Genomic DNA, 12,592 nt, shown 5'->3' on the forward strand with positions numbered 1-12,592 from the left:
CTTCCACCTATAGAACTAAGACCCACGCCTTTTTAAAATACTCATTAACGCCTTTCATTTGATACCCATATCGTACAAACACATTCTAGAGTCACCCCTGGTCCACCTGTATGGCGATATCTCGAAAAGCCTTCCACCTATAGAACGAAGGCCCACTCCCTTTTAAAAATACTCATTAACACCTTTCATTTGATACCCATATCGTACAAACAAAGTCTAGAGTCACCCCTGGTCCACCTTTATGGCGATATCTCGAAAAGCCTTCCACCCATAGAACGAAGGCCCACTCCCTTTTAAAAATACTCATTAACGCCTTTCATTTGATACCCATATCGTACAAACACATTCTAGAGTCACCCCTGGTCCACCTGTATGGCGATATCTCGAAAAGCCTTCCACCTATAGAACGAAGGCCCACTCCCTTTTAAAAATACTCATTAACACCTTTCATTTGATACCCATATCGTACAAACAAAGTCTAGAGTCACCCCTGGTCCACCTTTATGGCGATATATGGAAAAGCCTTCCACCCATAGAACGAAGGCCCACTCCCTTTTAAAAATACTCATTAACACCTTTCATTTGATACCCATATCGTACACACAAAGTCTAGAGTCACCCCTGGTCCACCTTTATGGCGATATCTCGAAAAGCCTTCCACCCATAGAACGAAGGCCCACTCCCTTTTAAAAATACTCATTAACACCTTTCATTTGATACCCATATCGTACAAACAAAGTCTAGAGTCACCCCTGGTCCACCTTTATGGCGATATCTCGAAAAGGCGACCACCTATAGATCTAAGCCCCACGCCCTTTTAAAATACTCATTAACACCTTTCGTTTGATACCCATATTGTACAAACGTATTCTAGAGTCACCCCTGGTCCACCTTTATGGCGATATCTCAAAAAGGCGACCACCTATACAACTACCACCACTCCTTTTTAAAACCCTCATTAATACCTTTAATTTGATACCCATATCGTACAAGCACATTCTAGAGTCACCCCTGGTCCACCTTTATGGCGATGTTTCGAAACGGCGTCCACCTATAGAACTAAGGCCCACTCCCTTTTAAAATACTCATTAACACCTTTCGCTTGATACCCATATTGTACAAACGCATTCTAGAGTCGCCCCTGGTCCACCTTTATGGCGATATCTCGAAAAAGCGACCACCTATACAACTACCACCACTCCCTTTTAGAACCCTCATTAATACCTTTAATTTGATACCCATATCGTACAAACAAATTCTAGGGTCACTCCTGGTCCGCCTTTATGGCGATATCTCGAAAAGGCGTCCACCTATGGAACTAAGGACCACTCCCTTTTAACATACTCATTAGCACCTTTTTTTTTGATACCCATATTGTACAAGCTAATTCTAGGGTCACCCCTGGTGCACCTTTATGGGGATATCTCGAAACGGCGTCCACCTATGGAACTAAGGCCCACTTCCTTTTAAAATACTCATTAACACCTTTCGTTTGATACCCATATTGTACAAACGCATTCTAGACTCACCCATGGTCCACCTTTATGGAGATATCTCGAAGAGGCGACCACCTATACAACTACCACCACTCCCTTTTAAAACCCTTATTAATACCTTTATTTTGATACCCATATCGTACAAACAAATTCTAGAGTCAACCCTGATCCACCTTTATGGCGATATCCCTAAATGGCGTCCACCTATAGAACTATGGCCCACTCCCTCATAAAATACTCTTTAATGGCTTTCGTTAGATACACATATCATACAAACACATTCCAGGATTACCCTCGGTTCATTTTCCTACATGGTTATTTTCCTTTATGTTGTCACCATAGCTCTCAGCTGAGTATGTAATGTTCGGTTACACCCGAACTTAACCTTCCTTACTTGTTTTAAATTAAATTCACTCCGATAATTCTTTCCGGCACAATTCCTCTTTAGTACTTTGGCATATGATCCTCTGTGGGTGCTCCATGGAGTACTACAGTGAAAGTACTTTGGGAAGTACTCTCACGTATGTACTCTATGGAATACTCACAAACAAAGCGAGAGTGGGATCACCTACTCCTCTCCTAGGACATCGCAATGTTAATTGGAGCACATTTTTTGTATGAATACAGATTAGTTTTGGAATACTCCTATACTCCCCAAGAAGTATTCCTTACATTATTTATGGAGTACTCGCGTTTTTTGAAGGGATGTTCTCAGTATAAGTTTGCAGCTTTTTAACCAATGAGGTATACGGAACTTTCAATTGACAACATACGGCAATTTGTGTCATGGTTTGTGTAGTTTCAGTTAAAAACTTTATGGAAGTATTTTCTTAGCTTATTGAAAATAAAAAGGAATAAGGAATTTAATTGAAGAAATTTCATAAAAATTGCTACTTCTTTTTTCGTGTTTGCTGCTGTCTATGTCATAAAAAGTATTGATTTTATATATTTGTTAAAAGTGTGTTTCTTCATGTTACGGCAAAACGTACCGAGGATCCCAGCATTGTGTAAAAGATCTGAATCCGTTATCTTGGACAATCCTAAAGGGTTTGCATATCTGTGGCAATCATTCTAATCAAAGCACAATGCAGTTGATTTTTCGCTCATCTACAGACTGAGACTTCCTTATGTTGTTATTAGGTTGAAAAAAGGATTCTATAAGAGCTGTTGAAGAAGAAATTTCCATCAACGTTGGATGTGACCGCTTCAAGTGATTTAACAAATTGGTTGTATTTCCACCTTTTTTGCATTTATTTCCCTACGATTTGCATTTCGCAGAATCGCCCTGCACTTGACTAAACTGTTCCCAGACAACAGATCTGCAAATCTTTGGATTATTTATAAGATTGAATTCCCCTTAGTGATGGCCGATACATTGATTTTGAAGTATCAGTGAAATAGTGATGGATATTTTTGAATCTCGGCTATTTTTTATAGCTATAGCGATCGCTTCAATTTATTTTTAATAAGCGAATGTGCAATTTGTATACTTGGATATGAAAAAGGAATGTTTAGGTTTGGTTACCGTAGTAGATTGAATGCTGTACATTAATTTAGTTTAGTATACAGAATATATGAACCAAAATTGGAATAAAAAGAAAAAAATATGTACCTTTTATTGTAAACTGATGTAATGTGAAAATCTAATTTTGTGAGATATTATGATACAATATTATTAAATGGGTGACGATATTATGTTTAGTCTCGTATTACATTCAATGAGATGAAAATAGCGGAAATAGATGTCTATGCATCTTTGTTTCATAAATTTTTCTAATTGAAAATGTTTTGATTTTTAAATGTAAGATGAAACAACCCGAAATAAATGCGTATATGTAACACCATAAAACATGATTTATTACTATTATTTTTATAATACACCGATATATTCAGAAATATGCCGTACGAATTTATTCTGAAATTTGTGTTTGACTGCATAATGTTTTTATACTAATGTAAATTAATTTTTAATGAAAAATGTAGAGGAAAATATAACAAATTCTTCGAACTATTATAAAAGTATTATTTGACAGAAAATTAGCCACCTACTTCAGTGCCCTAGATATTAGCCGGAAAATTCGAGCATATAATATGGCAAAAAATGAATTGCATTCTCCCAAAAATCTTAAATTTTGAGTTACATCTGTTTACAATAAGACGAGTGATATATATTTCTATAATTCTTTTATTTTTCCATCAAAAACACAAATTTTTTAAAACTGCTAACGGATACTGCCTAGAAGTATTAACTTAGGAATTACACAGGCAACCAATCTTAGACCAAGTCTAAAGACCCAGGTTTATTTGGCGTCATTTGTAATTAAAAACAAAAAATTCAGGCATTTAATCTCTTTTATACACTTCATGAAATATGTATATGAACGGGGACTTTTATAATTAGCACCGGGCTTTGCATGCGTTTCGTTTATGGGCTCATAAAATTGCCACATTTCACTTCTTTTTTTACTATAATTTGCTCTCATGTTTCACTCGGTATTAAAACGGATTTTTAGTAAATTAATACAAACAAATTTTCGCAGCCAACCAGATCAAAACGTCGTTTATAAAAAGATAAATTCAAAATAACGTCGCCTGAAAGAGCAAACTAGCTAAAAGTAATATCGCTTCATGAAGAAATATCGCCATATATATTTGGATAGCTAGTACCGATGAAAGATATTTCACTATCGTGATTGCATCGCCGCTATCACTATTAGTATTAGAATTTCATGCTGAAGGAAAATCGCCCATCACTGAAATTTGGATATCTATCACTATAGGCTCATTCCAATTCAAGACACCCGGTCCGCGCAGGACATGATTTTTGATTTCGATGAAATTTTAATATGTTGTTCTTTGGTAAAGATAATTAAACATGTGTATTTTTTTTTTTTTTGCCCCAAAACAATTTTTTTTCGGATTTATCGGCAATTGAATTCTATAAAATACAGTCGGTATTTTATTCACCTATTTTTTCAACTGACAATATCTTTGTCGAAAATTAACCGATTCACATGTTTTCTCTTTGGAACTGCATTGTATAGAATTCAATTTTATGGAATTCAATTGCCGGTAAATCCGAAAACAATTTTTTTGAGGCAAAAAAATACACGTGTTTCATTATTTTGACCAAAGAACAACATATCAAAATTTCATTGAAATCAAAAATCATGACCTGCGCGGACCGGGTGTCTTGCAATGGAATGAGCCTATAGATATTTTTCATTCGCTGCGATTCAATCACCGATAGTGAAATATCGTTCCATCATCAATTACCCTTCAGTCAATTTCAATTGGCTTACTAGAATCTAAAATTGTGGTATTAATTTCGTACTGAACACAATATCATACCACAAAATAGATAAACACATGTTTAATATATTGCTTACCAGAAGTGCGAAAATATTTCTTCATCTTTCTCGTTTCTCTCGAAGCCACCAACACAATAAAGCTAAGTTTATAAAAACAAAAATTACAGAATATTTATTTCCTCAAGCATCCTTTATCATTTTTAAATTTCTATGAAAATATTTTTTATTATTGAATTGATATTGAAGAAAAAAATAAATAAAAATAGTATTTAGTTTTGGTATATAACTAATTTCTTAAAAATATTTGTTGTAGGTATCTCCTCCATGTCTAAGTAATTGAACATTTTCTTTGAACATTTTACCAAACGATTTGGCTGATTCTCTAAAAAATTTTATTCATGTCTTTCCTATCTTTCATTGCTCAATTGTGGTAAAATATAAATGTTATCCACAGTATCAGAAGAGAGGGTATATATTGCGCTCGCAAACATTCGCCATATAATTTCCGATAACAAAAACTAGTCAAAATGTCAATACCACGTCATGTCCTTTTCGTAGTTCGACCCGGCCTAATGCCCACACAAGGAGATGAAATTGCATTCAATCATGTTTTATTATTAAATTTGCGTAATTTTAATCAACGACAATTGTTTCCGATGCTCATTTCAAGTATGCAACTGATATAGATGTGAACATACATACATACTGATATGCATTAATACATGATTCAGTAATTTTATCAAAACCATACAAACGGTCGCCACGGTGTGTTGTTGTACAGAAGAATTTTCACTGGGAAGATTTTCGTGGCAGAAAAAACTCGAAGCAGCTCCGAAGGGTGACCCCGTTTATTTTATTATACTCAGTTGAGCAGAGCTCACAGAGTATATTAACTTTGATTAGATAACGGTTGGTTGTACAGGTATAAAGGAATCGAGATAGATATAGACTTCCATATATCAAAATCATCAGTATCGAAAAAAAAATTCGATTGAGCCATGTCCGTCCGTCCGTTAACACGATAACTTCAGTAAATTTTGAGGTATCTTGATGAAATTTGGTATGTAGGTGGGCACTCATCTCAGATCGCTATTTAAAATGTACGATATCGGACTATAACCACGCCCAATTTTTCGATATCGAAAATTTCGAAAAATCGAAAAAGCGCGATAATTCATTACCAAATACGGATAAAGCGATGAAACTAGGTATGTGAGTTGAACTTATGACGCAGAATAGAAAACTAGTAAAATTTGGACAACGGGCGTGGCACCGCCCACTTTTAAAAGAAGGTAATTTGAAAGTTTTGCAAGCTGTAATTTGGCAGTCGTTGAAGATATCACGATGAAATTTGGCAGGAACGTTACTCTTATTACTATATGTACGCTTCATAAAAATTAGCAAAATCGGAGAACGACCACGCCCACTTTTTAAAAAAAAATTGTTTTAAGGTCAAATTTTAAAAGAAAAGTTAATATCTTTAAAGTATATAAGTAAATTATGTCAACGTTCAACTCCAGGTATGGTGCAACAAAATACAAAAATAAAAGACATTTTAAAAATGGGCGTGGGTCCGCCCTTTTTCATTTAATTTGTCTAGGATACTTTTAATGCCATATGTCGAACAAAACATTACCAATCCTTGTGAAATTTGGTAGAGGCTTAGGTTCTATGACGATAACTGTTTTCTGTGAAAAAGGGCGAAGGCACGCCCAGTTTTTATACACAGTCGACCGTCTGTCCTTCCGCTCGGCCGTTAACACGATAACTTGAGCGAAAATCGATATATCTTTACTAAACTCAGTTCACGTACTTATCTGAACTCACTTTATATTGGTGTAAAAAGTGGCCGAAATCCGACTATGACCACGCCCACTTTTTCGATTTCGAAAATTACTAAAAATGAAAAAAATGCCATAATAATATACCAAATACGAAAAAAGGGATGAAACATGGTAATTGGATTGATCTATTGACGCAAAATATAACTTTAGAAAAAAACTTTGTAAAATGGGTTTGACAACTACCATATTAAGTAGAAGAAAATGAAAAAGTTTTGCAGGGCGAAATCAAAAGCCCTTGATATCTTGGAAGGATAACTGTTCCTGGTATTATATATATAAATAAATTAGCGGTATCCGACAAATGATGTTCTGGGTCACCCTGGTCCACATTTTGGTCGATATCTCGAAAACGCCTTCACATATACAACTAAGGAATACTCCCTTTTAAAACCCTCATTAATACCTTTAATTTGATACCCATATCTTACAAACACATTATAGAGTCACCCTTGGTCCACGTTTATGGCGATATCCCGAAAAGGCGTCCACCCATAGAACTAAGGCCCACTCCGTTTTAAAATACTCATCAACACCTTTCGTTTCATACCCATATTGTACGAACGCATTCTAGAGTCACCCCTGGTCAACGTTTATGGCGATATCTCGAAAAGGCGTCCACTTATAGGTTTAAGGCTCATTAACACCTTTCATTTGATACCCATATCGTACAAAAAAGTTCTAGAGTCACCCCTGGTCTACCTTTATGGCGATATCTCGAAAAGGCGTCCACCTATAGAACTAAGGCCCACGCCCTTTTAAAATACTCATTAACACCTTTCATTTGATACCCATATCGTACAAACAAATTCTAGTCACCCCTGGTCCACCTTTATGGCGATGTCTCGAAAAGGCGTACACCTATAGAACTAAGACCCACTCCCTTTTTAAATACTCATTAGCACCTTTCGTTTGATACCAATATTGTACAAACGCATTCTAGAGTCACCCCTGGTCCACGTTTATGGCGATATCTCGAAAAGGCGTCCACCCATAGAACTAAGGCCCACTCCCTTTTAAAATACTCATTAGCACCTTTTATTTGATACCCATATCGTACAAACAAATTCTAGGGTCACCCCTGGTCCAACTTTATGGCGATATCTCGAAAAGGCGTCCACCTATAGAACTTAGGCCCACTTCCTTTTAAAATACTCATTATCATCTTTCATTTGATAGCCATATCGTACAAACAAATTCTAGAGTCAGCCCTGGTCCACCGTTATGGCGATATCCCTAAATGGCGTCCATCTATAGAACTATGGCCCACTCCCTCTTAAAATACTCTTTAATACCTTCCATTTGATACACATGTCATACAAACACATTCCAGGGTTACCCTAGGTTCATTTTACTACGAGGTGATTTTCCCTTATTTTGTCTCCATAGCTCTCAACTGAGTATGTAATGTTCGGTTACACCCGAAATTTGCCTTCCTTACTTGTTATTTTTGATGTTGCTTTTTCCAGGCTTTAAACGCAGGATTTTCGTGTGGGCGTAGCACGCTACCATCCCATCAATGGCTGCCTAGCTCTGCTCTGTTCAATAATAATTAGTAATGTCACCCTAAGAACACCAATTAAAATAGTTAAAATAACAGATTACGGTCAACATGTACTGTAGATATGACAGAGATTTTTGTGGGACGGTTGTCATAAGAACAAAGTAGTGAGCGCCGTGAACGTAGGGTTTTCTTTAAAATTAGCTGATGCATTTGCACAATATTGACAGCCGTTCTCTGTTAAAATGACCAATGAAATCAATTCCTTCAACAGAAAAAGCAGCAGCTAGATTTATTGGAAATCTGTTGACTTGAGACTGACAGTTATTTTCATAGAACTAACTAAATAAATTTGTTCTCTTGACAAAAACACTGTCGAATTAATTATAATGCGATCAGTTTTACTGAATGTCTGTTTATTCAAGAATAACAAACCTTATTTGTTGATTTTAGCAGCTTCATTTCTTTTGGTCGGTGTGGGCAAATGCCCTCTTCAGACCTTTTGAACGCGTTCATAACTTGGTAAATCGTAGGTGGTACTGAAATAATCCCGACCTTTGATTAATTTATTTAAATAAATATACCTCAGCATCAGTTTGGAGGGTTTCATTAAACCTTTAGTGCGAAACTGTCGCTTTGCGTGAATGTTTCTCATATTTGCTAAAGGAAACCGTTTGTATTTTTTATGAATATAGGGGTTACAGTCCACCTAAAACCTTATTATTTGAACTTCTAATAGTTGAATACAAAGAGTTACAATAATTGTTCCTTAGTCTAGTTATATGATGAGTGCTCGTGGCGCTGCCCACTTACGATAAAATACATATATATAATATCACATTTCACGTGTGCGAAAATTTCACGACATCTGCTTCTCAGGTCTCTCAATGATCCAGAGCATTGCCGTGAGAATTGAGCATGAGCCGGAGCTGTAAATCTCACTGGATGACGGCAAATATCTGTCAAGCTCTATATACGCATGTGTAATGTATTATGTTTTGATAAAATCAAATGTGCATGCATTGGAATGAATATATATACATATACTAGCAGAGCCGGCAGACGTTGTTCTGCCCTAAATTTGGCCTATCTGCATACATTTTAATAAGCTTTTTCTGTCTAACTCTGCCCTACCCCTCTACACTTTTTCCTAATCTTTTTATTCACTCCTCCCTCCGTCTTTTTCGCTTCATCTCCATCTTCGTCTCATTCTATCTCTTTCTCAGTCTCTTTCTCTCTTTTCTCTTCTCTCAAGTTTTTCTCCTTCTATTTCATGTGGGCATTGGTTAGGGGGGCTGGCAATATAAGTTTACCTTCCTTTAGGTGCATGCGGCTGCTGCGGTGATGGCGATGATGTGGCAGTGTGGATGTTGATGGTATGCTTACGGTGACACAAGACCGTCTCTTTGTGGAACTTGGTATCGGTTTGTGGCGTTAGGTTGAGTGGTTCCAGCAATGTGGGGTTTCTCAAGCTACACTTTGCACACGCAAAGTGCGAGAGTGCGAGAGCACTGCTCAAGCGCACAAAAACACACTTTTAAATTTATAAAGAACACTTCTTTTCTTTAATTTGTGAGGGTTTCATACAGTTTACAAATGGGGGTTTTATAACTTGAAGTTACAGAATTTTGTTACGATTTTATAAATTTTGGTGTAACACACGAATTGAGAAAAATTTCGCATTATAAGTAAAAGAAATGTCAACAAACATATATATATATATATATATATGTACATATGTACGTACATGTCAACTGTCAACTCATCGTTGGGGTTGCCAGAGGGGCGAAACGTGAACTCTTATACTCTAATAGATATAACTATAGATATAATTCATGGATTTAACGTAATTCATGAGTCGTAAAGATAATAACTATACATCAAATAGTAATGTATAAAAAGGTTCAATGTACATATTTATATATATGTAACTTAGTTACGGTAATTATAAATAAGGTACATGTTCAAATTCAATATAAAAAATTCAGGTAAAATTCAAGTTCTTTTAATTGGTTATAAAAATACGATGTTGATGGAGTTGGCTGTTGGAAACACCGTCACTGGCTAATCTCCATGTCTAAACTCACACTTGGTCTTTCCAACCACACAACAAATTTATCAGGCAACGCTGTATGTATGAACGCAATTAGGTAACCCTTTTCTAAATTGCTTAGTCGTTCTATTTCCTTTTCGTATATTCTTTGATTTCTTTGGTTACGGCGTGAAAACGTGCAGTTGGGAAAACCAAATGTGAGTATACTAATACAAAATATTAACCTGTTTAATTAATTCTAATTGTAATATCTTTCTGCAATAAAGTTTTTAAAGTCGTTTACGAACTCATAAATTGGTTGAACCAACAATTCTTTAAAAAATTTGCTGTACTATCTGCCATTACAACATTGAGGTTAGAAAATCTGTTTGCCGAAAAATTATTTAATATGAGACGAACAATAACGGAGACAAGTGCGCCAGTTAAATGTGCTGTATGTCATGAGCCGGAGAATGAAGAAATGGTGCAGTGCGATGTATGCGACGAGTGGACGCATTATATCTGCGCAGGAGTCTCGCACGATATTGCTGACAAAGAATGGAGCTGCAAAAAGTGTGCAACGTTACCAAAGGCAAATACATCAAAGCCATGTACAACAACCGAACATGTAGAAAAACAAACGGAAAAGGTAGGTGAAAAGGGTAACAGGGCAAACAAGCAGGGCTCCGTGAAATCGAAGCGCAATATGGAAATAGAATTGGCTCGTTTAGAAGAGAGAAAAAAGGCAGAACTGTCATATTTAGAGCAAAAATACGAAATTATGCGGAGATATGAAAATTCCGAAGAATCGGATGATGACAGCAGTCTGGATGCGCTGAAGGTGCATCGAACAACTTAATGGGCAAATGGCAAGGGTCAGGGTGATATATGTAGTAATAGAGAAAGGCAGCTTGGAACAGGTGCTGGGCACGATGGGGTAGTAAGAGGCAGGGGGCATAACGAGGCTCACATGCAGGCACGCAATACGTCGGAAGCAAATGCTGTAAGCTTGAATGCACAGCAAATTAGTTCGAGACACGTGGTGCACAAGGACCTACCAGTGTTCAGTGGTAAGGCTGAGGAGTGGCCTCTGTTCGTCAGCAGCTTTCAGAACTCCACGCGCCTGTGTGGATTTAGCCACGATGAAAACTTGCTTCCATTGCAACGTGCCTTGAAGGGTAAGGCACTTGAGTATGTCAGTAGCAAACTAATGATTCCGGCACTTGTACTCGAAATAATGTCCACGCTACGGATGGTTTTTGGCAAGCCAGAACAAATATTGAATAGTCTCTTGGGAAAGCTACGTTCGTCACCGCCTGTCAATGTTAACAAGCTTGACACTCTCATAATTTTCGCACTTGAAGTAAAAAATTTAGCCGCCACTATGGAGGCGTCAGGGCTACAAGCGCATATGACGAATCCTTTATTGATGCAAGAACTAGTTGAAAAGTTGCCAGCTCAAATACGTTTACAATGGGCAATGTTTTCTAGACCCTCTTCAGACGCTACTCTGAAGGTGTTTAGCGATTGGCTTTTCGATTTGGCAGACGCAGCCAGTAACGTCACACCGGTAATTTCTGCCGGCAATACAGAGTCGGAGAAGCGCAAAGTTCAGCGCGTGAGTCTCCATGCTGAGGGAAAGGACCAGGGAAAAGAATCTGTAGAGCGGGTTAAACCAAAACTAGCGTGCTATTTGTGCAACGAAGCGCATGTAATATTGAGATGCGACAAATTTAAAAATTTACCATACGACGAAAAATGGAATGCAGTGCACAGGTTGCAGCTTTGTAGGGTATGTCTAAGAAAGCATGATTCTAGAAGCTGCCGTGAGAGAAAGGCGTGCGGCGTGAACGGTTGCACATACAAGCACTCTCCGGTTGTACACAAACCCGTCGATGTTTCACCCGCAGTTGTGGCTCATCATGAGGAGGTATCCAACACACTTCATCGTGTTGTGCCGATAACGATTTACGGCAAAGGCACTTCGTGCGACATTTATGCCCTTTTAGACGATGGATCCGGTCCAACTTTAATTGAGAAAGATGTGTTGCAACGATTGCAACTACAAGGGGGTAAAGCAGATCTATGCCTAAAGTGGACAGACGGAACTGTACGTGTACAGCGTGACTCTGATAGCATTGATTTAGGTATTTCGCCGCGTGGGAAAAATAAAAGACTCACGCTATATAACGTACGCTCTGTGGACACCCTTGATCTCCCAATCCAGACAATGAATATAACTGAGCTCGCCAAAATGCATAAGCATCTGAGAGGAATTCCAGTAGACTCATACCGCAATGTAGTGCCACAAGTGATAATTGGATTAAACAATAAAAATGTCATGATGCCACTAAAGTTTCGAGAAGGCAATGCACATGAACCAGCTGCAACCAAAACTCGTCTTGGGTGGA

This window comes from Eurosta solidaginis, chromosome 1, assembly GCF_040869045.1.
Source record: "Eurosta solidaginis isolate ZX-2024a chromosome 1, ASM4086904v1, whole genome shotgun sequence".
NCBI lineage: Eukaryota > Metazoa > Arthropoda > Insecta > Diptera > Tephritidae > Eurosta > Eurosta solidaginis.